The sequence below is a fragment of the Mercenaria mercenaria genome, chromosome 5 (genome assembly GCF_021730395.1).
Source record: "Mercenaria mercenaria strain notata chromosome 5, MADL_Memer_1, whole genome shotgun sequence".
Lineage (NCBI taxonomy): Eukaryota > Metazoa > Mollusca > Bivalvia > Venerida > Veneridae > Mercenaria > Mercenaria mercenaria.
The window spans coordinates 74505910-74524359 of NC_069365.1; positions in this window are offsets into that span (position 1 = coordinate 74505910).

Genomic DNA, 18450 nt, shown 5'->3' on the forward strand with positions numbered 1-18450 from the left:
TTAAATTGAATCTTTTTTTTTCTCCCCTTCCAATATTTTTTGTTCTAGATGATGGTGTATGGTAAAAACCTAAGGGATGCATTGTTTTCATGCGAATGCTTGAGGTGTTGTTGTGTCTGCAGTGTTGCATGGGATGTCCCCAATTTATTTAGTCCTGTAATTTTAAAATGAATGAATGAAAAATTAAAAAGGACATCGGACATTATGCTAGGGATTTTGCCCTAAGTTCAATGCTATTTCTTGACTTCAGTAGGTGATAGTTTTATATAACATTTTCAAATATTGATAAATAAGTTATATTCCTATCAAACTGTCACAAAAAATAGTTTTATTTCATATTCGTTTTCTTGAAATTCGAACAGTTTGTAACTAAGGGTCATATTTTTGAAAAATTTAAAATGTGTATTTTTAGTTAAAATAAGCATTGGCATTTAAGGTATGTCTACTATGAAATATTTTAACACAATAAATAAACTTATACCATGCAGATTATCAGTTTTATTGACATTTTAAAAAATAAACGAAACGGAAAAAATAAAAGTGGAACAAAACTTTTGGTCCGTAACTGTACTTCATCTATTTTTTCCACCCGAGTGCCCATGATAACACTGATGCATTGATCATAGCCTATTGTTTGTTTTCTATACATCTATTGCTATACTGTATTTATACACATGTACAATACTGACCGGGGCATTATGTGGAGGATTATTATTGAATACATGCAGTGGTGTAGCTGGCCATACATTGGCGTAGTTGGCCTTTTTCAGTTGAAACGGAGGGGTGCAAGAGACTGCCTATTCCACTGTGGGTTCAAGAATGCCTTACTTTTAGCATTTTATATCAGTGGAACAGAACTTCACTAGCTAGTATCAACATTTATATAGATATATTGGGGTGTCTGTGTTACTTCTTTGAGGTCCTTACTGGTATTTCGGCTGGCTTCAAAATAAGTTTCAGACGTGTGAGCGAATTGATGTTAATTCTGGGGGTGTCAGTGTTAGTTCTGGGCGAGTCAGTATTAGTTCTATGGGTGTCAGTGTAAGTGCTGGAAGCAGCTGGGTTAGTTAATGAGATGGTGTCTGGTGTAGTTCTGTTAGGGTATAGGATGCTGGATCGAATAAAAGCAAATGTTGCTCTTAAAATGCATTCTAGGTTCGCTTCAACTGTGTCCTACAAAAGGTAAAATATTTGCACCTAAGCGGCACTATTCCCATAGAAGTTCGTCTGTACTTCTTTGTCATGTTTACGTTGAAGACACCTATGTAATATGTCGAAGTCACTTGCTTGGTTCTTGACTTACGACAGATGCAGTTGTCTCAATCATGATGACACTCAATCGACGGACTTAGACTGTCAAGAGGTAACCGATCTGATTGAAAAATTCATAAGATATACTTATAACGATCTGTCTGCTTTCTAGCTTGACTTTCTATGTCCGCTATTTATTTAGTTTAGTGTTTTCTGTGCTTGAAATATTTACAAAAATGAATAAAGCTGTAGATATGTATGGTTTAGGAAACACATGCAATAAGTGTCAAATATTTATGTAAAAATTTATTTGCTGACACCCTGTACGTAGTTTTTTCAATTTTAAACACTTTCCCCCCTGTGACCAAGTGCCATTTTTTGCAGCATACGTATATAATAATTATTTACAAAGGCATGTGAACTATTTTGTTGCGTCACTGGGGGGAAAGATGTTTAAAACGTAAAAATGATTTATGTTCATATTTTAATAGAAAAGATAATGAGAAATGTCTACGAAGTCTTCTTTTTTGTTCATAAACTTGTAAAATGAAGTCTTCAACTATCGTAATTATGCAATTTCAGAAGTCTATCCCTATGTCACTTTTTCCTTAATCGGATAGGCAATCTGAATAGGAAAATGTCCGAGGTCCTTGCCTCCATGAATGTGCAAGGTTGCCGTTATATTTCAATCTTCTCAGATCGTTCAGCACGACTTTTATGTCGTGTTACTGCATGTACTGGTACTGTTTAGTTTCTCGGCATGAACATTTCGGTCTGGGTGGTTCCAATACTCCCGCTTTCATAGCTTTGGATATTGTATAATCACCCCTTGGATATATATGGTGCCTGCTTTTTATTTTTGTCTTTTGGCAGTTCCTGTGATATGCAGGTTCCATAACCTGAGATCCTCTTTCTAAATTCCAGTTTGTTTAGTTCTGCCCATTGTTTTCTCGTTTCATTATTTTAACTGGGGACCATACGCCGCTTTTCATGGAATTACACACTAGTGTAGCATTGAAGGTTCCATGTGCACCGTCGTATGAACACATCTGTGGGTGTATCTAAATTGTTTTTTGTACTTTTAGCATGTGTAAATGTTGAGTTCTGCTCAACCCGAGGCTAGAAGGCGTGGACAGTAGCATGAATTTCCACTACCGTCCATGAACAGGCTCAATCAAACCGAGCCTGCAACATTTTCGTTTTTGTTGGGTTGAGCGACCTGTGGAGTTTCCACTTTCTATTTTATTTTAGGTGACCAGTCTAAATGTAAAGATGTCCTTAATTTTATTAAAAGCAAAAACTTTAATATATACTGTTTACAGGACACTCATCTTACTGATAAAGAAACTATTTAAGTTCATAAGGAATCAATACGTATACGAATGTTACTTTAACAATTTTAACAGTCAATCAAGAGGAGTAGCTAGTCTTTCACCTAATAACTTTGAGTATAAATTTAAAAATATAGAAAAGGATGATCAGGGGAACTTAATAATTTTACAAACTAGCATACAAAATAAAGACCTTACAGTATTTTGCCTATATGGGCCAAATAGGGACAACCAACAATTTTATCATACCATAAAAGATAAGCTTTTAAAACAAGAAAATGCCTGCATTCTATTAGGTGACTTTAATTTAGTGTTAATCCAGAATGGATTACTACAATTATGTAAATATAAATAATCCAAATGCTGAAAAAAATCCTGTTAAACAGGCCAGACTTGACATTTTCTTAATTTTGAGTTCCCTGTTCACAGACATAGACAATTCATCTATTATTCCAGATTATAGGACAGATCATTCTATGATTACCTTAACTATAGAAATAGGTAAATTCCAAAAAGGCAAATCATACTAGAAATTTAATAACTTTATAGGGACCAATGTGCTACCATGAATTAACTCCTAATTCAGGCCCGAACCGATTACTTCTCTGAGAAGGTGAAGTCGTGTAACACTGACCACAAAAGTTTGGCCAAGATAACCAAAAATCTACTAGGAGACAGCCATGATGCTTCCCGTCCCTCTAACGCATCATCAAGGGAACTTGCGCAGAAGTTTAGTCACGAGAAAATTGAAAACATTAGGAATGACATTATTTCGCACAGCCAAACTGATTGTGATTCAGTTGACTTGTATTGTTCAGAACACCAGGAAATAGCAAACTGTCTTATTGATTTGGCTCCTACAACGATAGAAGAGGTAAAACAGATTATACAAAATTCTCCAAACAAATCCGGTGAACTTGACCTTTTACCAACATGGCTTTTGAAGAAATGTCTCGATGAGCTCTTGCCGTTGATAACAAACATCATAAATACATCAATGGAATTAGGTTATGTACCAAAAGAGTTTAAAAGTGCTAGTATAAGACCCCTGCTTAAGAAACCAAGACTTGAACCAAACATTCTCAAAAACTACAGGCCTGTGTCTAACCTCCCTTTCATTTCAAAAATCTTAGAAAAGGTAGTAGATGTGCGTCTTGGGCGGCACTTGAGTGAAAATAAGCTACATGAGGGACATCAGTCTGCTTACAGAAAGTTTCATTCAACTGAGTCGGCTTTGATAAAGGTACAGACTGACATCCTAACATCTCTCGACCAAAATTCTGTAACAGTCCTCGTGCTACTCGATCTGTCAGCAGCTTTCGACACGATTGAGCACCAAACACTGTTACACCGACTCGGACATCATTTTGGAGTCACAGACAAAGCACTTGCATGGATGTCATCATATCTTAGTGACCGCCTTCAAACTGCGTCCGTTGGCGGTGAGTTGTCGACGCCTATGTTGATGAAATACAGTGTGCCCCAGGGATCAGTGCTTGGTCTAAAAACTATATCATGTACACTAAACCCGTGGGTGCCATATGCAGACATCATGGACTTCTTCACCATTTCTACGCTATTCACATCAAAGCGTAACTCCAAGTACATTGATGACGTCTCTGTGAAGGTCGGTGACTCTGTGATAAAATGCACAAAATGTGTTAGGAATCTTGGTTCAGTACTTGACAACAATATGGATATGGAACAACAAGTCAACTCTGTGTGCGGGGCTGGATATGCACAACTTCGCAGAATAGGTCACATCAGATGGTATCTTACCAGTGATGCCACAAAGATCCGTATCAACAGCCTGGTTACTTCACGGTTAGACTACTGTAATGCCTTGTTAAGTGGTATTCCAAATAGCACACTTAACAAGTTGCAACATGTTCAGAACACGGCAGCTCGCGTCATCACCAAGACGCCCCATCGCAGTCATATAACACCGGTTCTGAAGGAACTCCATTGGTTGCCAGTAAAATACAGGGTGCAGTACAAGGTTCTGACCCACACCTTTAAGGCTTTACACAATCAGTCCCCTGCCTATACCAGGGATATGATAGAGGTGTATAAACCGGTCAGAACCCTAAGCTCACAAGACGCGCTGTCACTGGTTACGCCAAAAACTAAAACCATGATGTATGGCAATTCGTGCACTGCTCAAAAGCTTTGGAACTCCCTTCCCGTCAAGATCAGGGAAGCTGACACGCTAGCTGCTTTCAAAAGCCTGCTAAAATCCCTCTTCTTTGCACAATATTTTGTTAACTGACCGATACATTGATGCTTTTTTTCCCTTCTTCTTCATAAAACTGCATAGAACAGTATTTTATCCAAGGATAACTTAAATACTATTTAATATGTATGCATGTTTATCTTGTTTAATCTATACGTTTTACATTTATGAATTTTGTTAATGTGGAATGCATTATTTTTGTATGCGTATTTGTTAGTATTTTTGCAGCTTTTCTGTGAAGCACTTTTGAACGTGTACATGTGCATGAAAAGAGTGCTATATAAATGTGGTATAATAATAATAATAATAATAATAATAATAGTAATAATAATTCTTTGTTAAAAGACACGGCATATGTAAATCAAATGAAACAGTTTATCAAGCAAGTTGAAATTCAATATACCTCAAAAAATCAAGTTGTTAATTTACCACCTGAAAATATTGAAATTAAAGATAAACGTTTAGATATAAGTGACCAACTATTTTTCGAAACATTGTTGATGGAGATTAGGGGTAAAACCATTATAAAAAGAAACACTAAGTTAACAGACAGGAAGAACTTATTAAAGAAATAGAAACTCTTGAATTACAAGATAACATAGATATAACGTTACTGGAAGCTAAAAATAATGAGTTAAGAGAAATAAGAAATAGAAAACTAGAAGGTAAACTTATCCGATGAAGAGCTAAGTGGGTATATGAAGGAGAAAAACCTTCCAAATTATTTTTGTAATCTAGAAAATAGAAATTTTACCTCAAAAATGATGAATAAATTATATTTTAGCACTACTAAACAATCAAAATGAAATAATACTTGTAAATGAAACTAAAAATCATTATAAGACTTTATACTCACACAGAGAAAGCAGTGAAGTTAATTTGAACTTCATTATAGCCAATAACAATATATATAAACTATCAAAAAATGAGAGGTTAAATATGGAAGGTGAACTTACAATTGAAGAAATGCTTGCTAGTTTAAAGAAAATGTCTAATTTTCCCTCACCAGGTAGCAGTGGCTTTACTGTAGCATTCTACAAGTTCTTCTGGATAGATATTGGATATTTTCTAGTACGGTCTATTAATCAAGCCTATAATGCAAGGGAATTGTCTGTTACACAAAAGGAAGGGGTGATAACTTGCATACCAAAAGGAGACAAAGACAAATTGTTTCTTAAAAACTGGCGTCCAATATCACTTTTTAAATGTTTCTTATAAAATAGCTTCTGCATCAATAGCATCTCGTCTTAAAACAATTTTACTCAAATTAATCAGCGAAGACCAAAGCCGTTTTCTACCAGGCAGGTTTATAGGAGACAATATAAGGCTTATATATGACAATGTTCTATGCGGAAAAATGTCAGCTTCCAGGAATGCTTTTGCTAATAGATTTTGCCGTGCAGCTTTTGATTCTCTATCATGGTGATTCATGTATAAAGTATTTAAATACTTTAACTTCCGGGAAAACCTCATCAAATGGATAAAGTTATTTTATAAAGATATAAATCATGTGTTATTGTTAATGATCACCTCTCTGACTGGTTTAACATACATCGAGGTTGTCGTCAAGGAGACCTTTTGTCTCCTTATATCTTTATAATATGCGCAGAAATACTGTCTATACTTATCAAACAAAACAAGAAAATAGGTGGTATTAAAGTAAATGATACAGAATTTTTAGTTTCACAATATGCGGATGATACAACTTTGTTATTAGATGGTTCAGATAAAAACATTAAGAAACACAATGAAAGTTTTAAAATCTTATGTAAATATTTCTGGGCTAAATATAAACGTAGATAAAACTAAGGTAGTTTGGATTGGTTCTATTAAACATAGTAATATTACTCTATGTCCAGACTTGGGTATCAAGTGGGAAAGCAATAATTTTAAACTATTAGGTGTGACCTTTACAACCAATTAAAATGAAATTGTAGAAATTAACTATACCTCCAAAATTGAAGAAATCAAAATCCTATCGACGCAATGGACAAAAAGAATTATTACACCGATTGGAAAAATAGTAGTGATAAAAACTTTGGCATGATGAAAGATCAATTTCTTAGCCGTAGGTCTACCAAATCCTAACTTAAACACCATTAAACAAATACAAAACCTTTTTTATAAGTTTTTTTTATGGAACGGTGCACCAGACAAAATTAAAAGAAATAACATAACGCAAGATTATAGTGAAGGTGGTTTAAGAATGATTGATGTTAAAAAGTTAATGAATTCATTGAAAATAACACGGTTAAGAAGATATCAAAAGACGAATACGAAATATTTTACATTAGTTAAAGACATATGCCCAATTATATCTTATTTTACAATATAAGATAGTGATTATATAAAACATAGGCTGACCACAGAAGACAATCTTTTTTGGAAAGATGTGTATAGTGGTTTTATTCTCCTTTCAAATAAAAAGGATCATGAAAATGGGAAGAATTTCTCTCCATACCAATATTGTACAACAATAAATTTAATATGGGGGAGGGGAGGGGGGGGGGGTTGCAGTTTCTATTTCAGACATTATTTTAATGCAAGAATATTATTTGTAAATGAACTTATGAATAGGAATGGTCACTTCTACACCTATGAGAATCTGTTAGACATGTATGATATTCAAACCAATTTCCTTCAATATCAGAATATATTACATTCATTGATTGCAGACCGGAACTTGAATAATAATTTTGACTGGAAAAATACTTATAAACTGCCATTTAAAATAACTAAAGATTCTAAAATCCAGTGGTTTCAATTCAGAATCAACCATAGAATCCTTGGGACAAACTATTTTTTTTAAAAAAATGGGACTTAAACCAGACGACTTATGTACGGTCTGTAAGCAACAGCCAGAAACTTTAGTTCTTTTATTCTGGGACAGTAATACAACACAATTTTTGGCAAGGTGTCAAAAATTGAATGAGAAGAAAACATAATGATAACATTATAGAATCAGATTGGTCAAAAACACATGTCATTTTAGGAAATAGAATTACCCAAACTGCCTTAAACAAAATAATAATGACAGCTAAATATCATATCTGTCAAAGCAAAATGAATTTTTCTGACCCAAAAATTCAGGTTTTTATAAAACAGATTTCACTGCTTTTTAACATGGAAAAGTTTCAAGCAAAGCAATCAATGTCAATGAATAAATTTAATAAAATTTGGGGCGGTCATGCGGTATTATTTGGAGATGACAACTAACATAAAAAAGGCATAATAACATTGTTGTAAAAACTTTGTACTATTATCATATACCATTTCCCCCTTTGTAATGTTGGTCTTTGAAACACTCACCAAAGACTACCTTTGTAACTCTGTATACTATACTTTAACATACATTTCAGATAATAGTGACTTTTTACTATGTTTGCTGAAAAAACACACTTACAATTTATTTCAAACATTGGAAGGAGCCTCAATATATTAGTTTTTTTCTCATGACAGATTTTTAGTCATACATTAAGCAAAATTTCTATCCCAACTAAGAGAGCATTAGCACAAGGGAGAGAAATCCTTCAAACACGTTATTGAAAATGCCCATGGGTTATTTCCCTTGTTTATCTGGTAAGTTCTTAATATGTAAGGAGCCTCAATATATTAGTTGTTCTTTTCTCATGACAGAAGTTTTAGTCATACATTAAGCAAAATTTCTATCCCAACTAAGAGAGCATTAGTACAAGGGAGAAAATCCTTCAAACACATTATTGAAAATGCATATGGGTTAATTCCGTTGTTTATCTATGTCTCCATTTTAATTTTCCAAAATGTTGAGTCTTGCCGTTTTACATGTTTGTATGTATAAACAGTACAGTACTGTATATTAGGTTTTATATTCTATACATGTATATTAAAGCTGAAACAGTAAGAATATAAAATGCTGCTACCAGCTGTTGTCAGATAAATAGTAGATGAGCCATAAGGTTGATTGGTACCATCTGGAGGGGGGTGGGGATTAATTTTATATAGTGATTTATAATAATATGTGATAGCAATGTATCGACGGTAGCTTTTGGTGTGATATCATCCTGTTATATGCCTACACTTAAATACAAGTTCAGGTGAGCTAAAATATCCAATGTAACATATGCTATTCAGTTTGACTTATTGATGTATTTGTAACAAGGATTTAAGAACAAACAAATAAAATATTTCCTTAATTTTCGACATTTTTGAGTTTGCTTCTTTGAATAAATGTTAATTAAAATAATGATTATAAAGAACATCTTAATAGCATGGACAACTACTAAGTATAATTACAGTTCATAATTAGATTTTATTCAGATAGATGTTAGACCATGAGATACCATTTACCCCTGCTTTCCTTAAGGAAGATTCAACATATGACTTTCGGAAAGTACATACTGAATGCTTTTTATTCCTACATGAATGCCGTCTGAACGTTAGGGCTTTTGTAATTTACGGGACATTTAATATGTTTCCTAAAAACATTTAAGACGATGAAATAGTGTTACACAATGATTAAGAAAAAGTGCGTTCTGTAGTTTATTAACAATTTTATTTAACCATGAATTGAATGTGCTTTAAAATAAGATTTTTTTCACGTACCCGTTAACATCTAAATTAGTGTAATTTACTTAAGAGTAATTTTATTACCAACATTATAGATATTTTACTCGTACTAATAACTCAATCACCAAGATGTTTATGATTCTCCAATATAATTGAAAGTACAGACTGAATAGTGTTTCCTATAACTATTTTGATCAGTTTCAGCAGAAAATATTCTTCATACTACACAGCACATGCGAGCTAAATATGTTGAAGCTACACAACCGAAATCAGACATGACTTCAGAAGACAAATCCACAAAAAAAAAAAAGGAACCTGCGCAGTTTAAAGCCGATTATGCGGGTGTAAAAAAGTGATGACAGTTGTAGAAAAATTCATGTATCCATTCAAAGTAGAAATTGGCAATATCAGCCTTTACTTTAAAAAAAAATCAAAGAAAGTGACCAGCTCGCAGAATAGAATGGCTCAGATTAGGGCTGAAAGAAATGTGTTTGGACCACGCATGATGTAGACATAGAATTTCCTGTGTCATTTGCAACATCCTACGGAATGCCAACAAAGACAGACAAACCCAGACTATTATACTACATTGAAGGAAGTATCGAGCTGCAACAAGCTATTCTATGGTGGCATATTTCTGCACACGATAATTATAAAGTTTTCATGAAAATTTTATGAACTTTAGCGAAAAAAAACCCCAAAAAATACTTTTCGCGAAAAATTGAATAAACTTTTCGTGAAAGTAGGAAAAAGTTTTCATGAAAATATTATGTTGTTAACGAGATAATGTGTCAAACTAGTGCCCTGAACTGCATAAAGATAACCCAATAGTCCCCTTTACGGAATGAAGTGTGTTATATAAACCTCAATCCCCAACCGCCAACCGTAAGAGTGTCTTAAACTCATGGATATTTAATTATAACATTCATATGGGTTACAAAATGAACGTATTTTTAACTCCCTTTATTATTTCTGTTCATTCCGTATCTGTTATCGTATGCAGTAGTTGGCACTATCGTGATTTTTTTCCACTTAGAACATGAGATTATTTTCGTGAAAAGTTTTTAAATTTTCACGTAAACTGTACGAATTTTCGTTAAAACTATCTGCTTAAGTGAATGCAGAAATATGCCACCATACCATTCTATTGAAGATGTATCTCACATCATTGATGGCGATGCTTTGATAGTAGATTTCATTGCAGATACATACCTTTCCAAAACAATCTAGTCTGTTGAAAGAAAACAACGTGGAACTGCACCAACACTTCTGTTTTCTGGTCAAAAATACCAAAACATCCGCAGAATTGGAAATATTTCATGAGCAATGATGAAAACAAAACTCAATTATGTACAGACAGCTGAACAGTTGGGACGTCAACATGTGTGCTCCGACGATTTGCGGAGGACGAAGAGTCATTTGTATTTGCAGTATAATGGTCACCCAAAATATTGGAACATCAACAACGTTAGATACGAAATGTTTGTCAAGAAGAACGGCAACCAAAACGGCGTCCTTAATAGTTCTGACGGCATAGACATGACCCTGTTGCCACCATATCAATCCAGTCAACTATCAGTTACTTATTCATTTATTTATATATATTAGTCTACTAAATTTTTTAAAAACATATTTGCGTAGCTACTAGTATTATAAATATAAAAGGAAAACTTTATTATAATAGACTCAAATTTGATACAATCTCTTAATGTTTTTCTACATTAAATTTATACTTTTGTAGTTTTACTCTTATATCAAAATTAAACGACCTTGGTCTTTTTTTTAAAGGTGTATATTTCGCTACATGCCGATGAGAATAGCCTTTATCTTCCTGGTGTTGATAAAAATTGCAGGGGTTTTGATGACGAACAACAGTTAGTGTACAACTTGTACAACTTGAGTGACAAAAAGATTGTTCCTGGTGAACTTGTTGACATACCGGTATTGTGCAACACTGACATAAACAAAACCAGTGAAACTGATGAAGATTATGAGCTTACCAATATTGACGATATCTTATAATATTCAGACAGTGATGAAGAGTCATAACTAAGAATGTTCTAGTATGTTGAATACATAGAAAATGTGGTTTATTGAAAACAAAGAATAACCTTGACATGATATACAAAGACAATGACTGAAAATAATAACGGCAGCATATTACCGATTACGGTAACATATTGTAACGTAAATTACACTTTTGCATTCAATTAATTAACATGACATTTGATATCTAACCGTAGAATGATTTTATTGATTAGTTAAAATATTTCTTTTCTAAACATAATACTAAATAACAACCACTTTATCATGTTTATATGAAATATTATGAAAATCTTGATTTTATGGTAACGTATTTTACTGTATAAAAGTACCATTTGGTATTGTTCAGCATAAAAATGTTTACTATTTAAGCATAAGAAAATTGATACAGAAGTAGGCATGTATATGCACCTTTTAGACAGATCAGATAGTAAAACCCCATGTTTAAACAACATATTTTGTGTTTTTCGTCTACACGTGTATTGTCACGTACATTGTAAATTACAATAACAATAAGGTGACTTTGATATTAAAAACTAATGGCCTGCGAATAACTGTCTAAGTTAAATCAAATCTAGTTCAGAAATTGCTTTGATTTAACGGTATTCATACTTTTCTGTTCCGTATCAATTATAGAAGTATTAATTCATTTGAAACAAATATGTAACGCACATAAATAGGCCGTAAATTACAAGCGCTCCAACAGCCAATGGCAAACAACTTGATTTTGTGATCTGTAGAATTCTACTACCTTATCCACTATGTATTTAAACATGTAATATTAGTTCAAGAATGAGCAAAATACCTTTCTAACTGCATATTATGAAACAATATTTGTGTTCTTTAATTATGTTTAAGCACTGGTCTATGTGTGTCTGTAATTGCAATCACTAAACGCTAAAGAGATAATAGGTAGATTTCTCGGAAGCACAGAGCACCAAAAACACAGCCCCAGAGCCACGCATTTGCCAACAACAAAAAATAACTGTAATGGAAAATATTTTAGACGGGTTGCTTCAAACATCCAACAAGTACATATTAATTCATGCTAAATATTGATGAAGGTGAAGGAAATAGTAAAGGGCGAAATGGGGTCGGGTGGGAGGGGTGGGGGAGGGTGGAGGAACCCGAAGGGGAAGGTTGAACAAGGACGAATATACAAGGGAATGCCATGTTCTTTAGAAACAGTCGCACTACAACGTAAACCACAATAGCGCAGACACTCATGTACCAAAGATAAACATACAACTATGATCGACTGAATAACATAGAAAAACGAACAAGAAAACAGTAGGGCACCGTTATAGACTCACAAGCATACAAACGCACCCACACAAGAAGGAAAAATAGAATCAAGTAACGTTTTAGGATTCGGCTGCCAAAACAAAGGGGAGCCACGAAAACTTACTAAACGTAAAGAGGGGGGATGCAAAAAGTAGCGTAAATGCAATGGAAAGGAGCGGGCAATAAGAGGAGTGAGGCGGAGGAAAAACGCTTACAACAAACAAGAAAACATACGCAACAGACAATACAAGACAGACAAAACAACCAGTTGAAAATAGGGGCACCGCCTTGGAACGGTCAGTAACCTATATAAAGGAAACTGGGGGGTTTAAACGCATTTAGGGCATGCCAACCTCGCACTTATCCTATTTTCAACAAGTTAAACAACACAATGTAAATAAAATCCCCGCTGAGAAATGCTCTAACATTAGTGCAAAAATAACAGATAAATAAGACAATATTTCAACAACAGTTCTATAAAATACTTAAAATACATAAACTGAGCTGTTTGTCTATCAATTTTCAAGCAAATATAGTCAAAAATAAGAGAGAACCATTAGTTTGAAATAGAAAGTCTTCTTATGTATAACGGAAGTTTGATGAACGTCTATTTTGGGGTGGGGTTACTGCACGGCTAATAACGCACAAAAAGCTACCATCACTGCAATGCTATCACATAGTTTCTGACTTGTCAGATGTTTACCTATCCAAAAATAGCATTGAGCTTTAATCCCTTCGGATGGTATAAAATATTTTACCGAAAGATTGGCATATCATATCGCAATGGTTTGGCAGCAGGCAATTTACATTCAAGAAGACAAAGTAATGTAGTCGGTTTGGGCTATACTGAAACAAGGAATGTTGAGTTAGAGATTTTGATCATTCTAAATACTACTACACCTGTACATTAATGTCTGTCTGCCTGCCTGTGTGTGTCTGTCCAGAAGGTATTGAATTCAGTAGATATTTCTACAATATGGATTTTTGAACTACTGGAACATACCATTGCAAAAGTAACATTTTTTACTTCACATGTGCCGAACATTTTTATTTTAAATTGTCGACCATTTCTTAAGTTTTAGTTACTTTCTTCGATTAAAAACTGATATATTAAAAGGCGATGCTACAATGAAAGACATTATTTCATTAAATAAAATCATTAAAAGTAAAAGACAACCAGACAATTTGAAGAAACTAAAGTAAATGTCAAGAGGATCGTTTACAGATTCAGTAAGGAAACCAAACAAAAAGAAGAAATGTGGCCGAGTTATTCTATTTAACATAAAGTCTATTATATTTAAAAGCGAGGTAGAAAAATCAAGACATTTGGCCATTTTACGAAACATACACGTATATGGTTATTTAAAAGCAATACCACTTTTGTATTTATTTTTGTTGACAAAGATATCGAATTATACAAGCATTTGGTATTTATAAAGAATAAATAAGTCTAAATCATAATTCCCCATTTGATATACTATATGGAAGGAATCGGGAATACTCATCATTTACAACTGGCTTTGGAGTTATCTAGTCAAAAATTTCTACATGTCTGACCCTCACTACTAAGGACAAATGTAAACAAACAAATATATTTCATTATTTTATTGATTTTATAATCTTTTTTTTTTTCATGAAAATAAAGTATCATATTACAACATAATGCATATTTCAAATAATAATAATAATTATAATAGGATCTGTTTAAAATCACTTGGACAAAGATCTGTCAGTAATGATCTTAAAATCTTAAAATGAAAACATATTAGAGCATCATGTTTAACTGACTTTTTCAATTTTGATTTTAATCAAATTTTCATTTTAGTAATGTCACTAGTTATCTTTCTTCATCTGTGTGCCAGTACATTTAAACGAATAAAGATTATTGCTTCACAACTAATCATATTGTGTTTTACTTTTCTACAAAAATTTCGGGCGACAAAAATACCAGTCTCAGTTCAAATATTTTTTCATTACTTTAGAAATAGGTGTTTTCTTTAAACAGCATTTTACCCTCTGAATGAAATTAAGATCCAAACACCTCATTTCACATTTCTACATTTATTATACATAATTATCAATAAAATAAAATATTCTTTTAGAATCTGCAGTTCATTTGTGACACTAATACATGATTATCATTAAGTAATAGTTTTAGAAATTAAATTCATTTCAATACTACAAACGGACTCTTAAAAATCCAAAGCATAAGTGTTGCATACAACATACTCTGAAGAAAAAAAATTAACATATTCTGTTGGGTGAACACAACACTGTCGTAACTTCTCTACTTCGTTTAAGGTTCCGTGTGCGATCATCTATAGGTGTATTCTATCTTAGCATTCTTCTATGCGAAAATGGCTTATAAAAGTGAAAAACAAACAAAAATGTGAATCAAAAAAACTTTTATCAAGATGCATGCAAGATTCGAACAGCAGATTGTCCGTCCATAATGTCTTTGAAGCAGAGGGTCTATCCACTACTCCAAATTAGGACCAAACAAGGGGATTATCCGATGTCCTTAATATATTGAAACTTTAACAATTGGATAAATACTTAAAATTGGAAAATATGACCCGGCGAAATCTATCAAGCGACCAGGTTCGATTCTGGTAAGGTGACTACGTTTTTTCTCTAGATCATTTTTCCATCTCTGAACATTGTTTGCGCTTTACCTTAAGCTACGGGTATCAATTCAAACGTTATAGTTTACTCACAATACCTGAATAATTAATGCTTGGCGCTGATGCTGAAGCAGTGCTTAAAAATAGAGTCCTTCACAGCAGCTTTACAAAAGTGACATGGTCCTGAAGGGTATGCAAGGAACCAAAGATTAATTTACAACTCAAGTAATTTGACTGAGGCAAAAAGCTTTTTAGTTATAAACAAAAAATAGGAGAAACGTTTGGTCATTCCCTGTCTATTTTGTTAGTATATACGTCAAATCCTAATGTCAAAAAGAGTTTAAAGGAACAAGAATCCCTAAGATGCCCATTGCATGAAAGACCCTAAATTGTAGTGCTGGTGTATGACCTAAGTTTCCAAGACAAATTTTATAATGCTGCTGTTTCATCATGAAAATGCTACATCAGTGTAAAGCACAAATCTGATCTGTGATTTCAGCACGAAAACAATGCAGTGGTATAACGGAAAATAGCTCTTACAAAGCAAAAAACCTTAGAACTATTTGAATCCGCCATTATGCGACTACCATTTTCTCTTCGCGCCATTTCCCTTTTTAGTGTCTGTATAACTATCATTGTCAACGTACAGTTAGTGGTGACTAGCCTCAAACAATTAATCTGGATTAAATTGATGAGGAAACGGAATTATTCTATTACAAGTACACAAATATTTTCAAATCTATACTACAGTAAACAAAGGCATTAGGCATCTAATCGAAAAGATTCTACTTTAAATAAAGATACTCCCACTGACACTCTGGACTCAGTATACAGTAACAGAAGCGAAAAACAAACAATTAAAATATTAAAAAAATCATCAAGTCTCATGTAGGATTTGAACCACAGCCTTTCCGCCCATTTTTTCTCTCTAATGGTTAAATTTAAAACTGGGGGACTTTCCACTACACCAATTTGGGTTATGATAAAGGATTATCACCGGTTCTTTATATAATGAAATTTTGCCTATTGGATAATTACTCAAAAGATTAGCTATATATACTGGAAATTCTGACCAGACAAAATCTATAAAAAGAATAGACTCCGTAACCGAGTGGTTAGCAGTTCCTTCACTGAATATTTTTGGCCCGTTGCCTCATGATATCAATACCAAATCAAACGTTCAGAGTGAATTCACGCTTCATTAAATGAGCAAATTGGAATAAATATCACTCGATGGTAACGCTGAAGTAGTGCAGACAAAATAGTACCCATCGCTCAAAAGCAGCACGTTGCTTTACGAAAGTGACATCATCTTGACGATAAGGACGGAACCAAGCAAAAAACAACTGCTCAGATGATTTAACTGATGTAAAATAGCGTTTTAGACACTGTCAATTATAGACGAAAAATAAAACAAACGTTCGGCCATTTCCTGTCTTTTTGCAACGTAATCTTCAAATCATAATCTCAACAAGAGTTTTAAGGTAACGAGAATGCATCAGATGCCCATCGCATTCCGAAAGAAAACGAAAAGGCCAAAGGTGAGCTTAAAGTAAAACGTTATATTATTACTAGCTAGGACCCCCAGAATTCTGCTTATTTCAGTATCGATACAGATTTCAACAAGAAACTAAAGGAACGTGTCATTACTTAATTGTTTCCTACAAATCTGTAGAAGTTTAGTCTACTTATTTAGTTTAGGAAATTAAGAATTGAATACGTTCTCCTAGGCCCTGAAAGAGAAACACTTGATTTCATGTAATTGAGACATCGCCAACGGGTATTGAGATACGCTGCAAAAAAAGCTATTAGGAACAAAAACACTAAATATATGGTCTTCTTTATTCTGTATAAAATAAAGTAGCATCCACACCAGGAGATATTTTAGCTAACATTTTCTTGAACAATATTGTTAGTGCTGAATGAAAGTCAAAGGAAAAGTGGAGGTCATGCGTGATGCAAGAAAAAATACTTTCAGTGGTGTCTAGACTCAAACATTTAACTAGTACACAAATATTTTCGAGTCGATCCAACAGTAAACAAAGGCATTAGGCATTTAATCGAAAAGATTCTCCCATTGACACTCTGGACTCAGTATACAGTAACAGAAGTGAAAAATAAACAATCAAAATGAAAAACAAAATCATGACGTCTCATGCAGGATTTGAACCACTGCATTTCCGTCCATTTTCTCTCGTGATTTTTTTTTAAACTGGTGGACTATTCACGATACGGACAGAACCAAGCAAAAAACAACTACTCAGATGATTTAATTTATGCAAAGTGGCGTTTTATATACTGTCAATTATACAGGAAAAATAAAACAAACGTTCGGCCATTTCCTGACTTTTTGCAATAAAATCTTCAAATCATAATCTCAACAAGAGTTTTAAGGTAACGAGAATGCCTCAGATGCATCGCGTTTTGAAAGAAAACGGAAAAGCTAAAGGTGAGCTTTAAGTAAAACGTTATATTATACTAGATAGGAACCAAGAATTAAGCCTTTGCTCAGTATCGGTAAAGACGGTTTTGCTAGACAATACAGATTTCAACATAAAACCAAAGGAACGTGTCATTACTTAATTGTTTCCTACAAATCAGTAGAAGTTTAGTCTACTTATTTAGTTTAGGAAATTAAGACTTGAATACGTTCTCCTTGGCCCTGAAAGAAAAGCACTTAATTTCATGTATTCAGACATCGCCAATGGGTATTGAGATACGCTGCAAAAAGCTATTAGGAACAGAAACACTAAGTATCTGGTCTTCTTTATTCTGTATAAAATAGAGCAGCATCCACACCAGGAGATATTTGTAATGTCTTTAGCTAACATTTTCTTGAACAATATTGTCAGTGCCTGTGCGGAATGAAAATCAAAGGGAAAGTAGGGGTCCTGCGTGATGCAAGGAAAATACTTTCAGTCAAACAAGCATACTGTAAAATCATGAGATCCTAAGTTGTAGTGCTGGTGTATGACCTAAGTTTCCAAGAAAAATTTTATAATGCTGCTGTTTCATCATAAAAATGTCACATCGTGTAAAGCACAAACTGTTGTGATTCATCAAAAAAATGCATGGATAACGAAAAATAGCTTTTAAAGAGCAAAAAGCTTAGAATATTTGAATCGCCTTAGCGACTCCC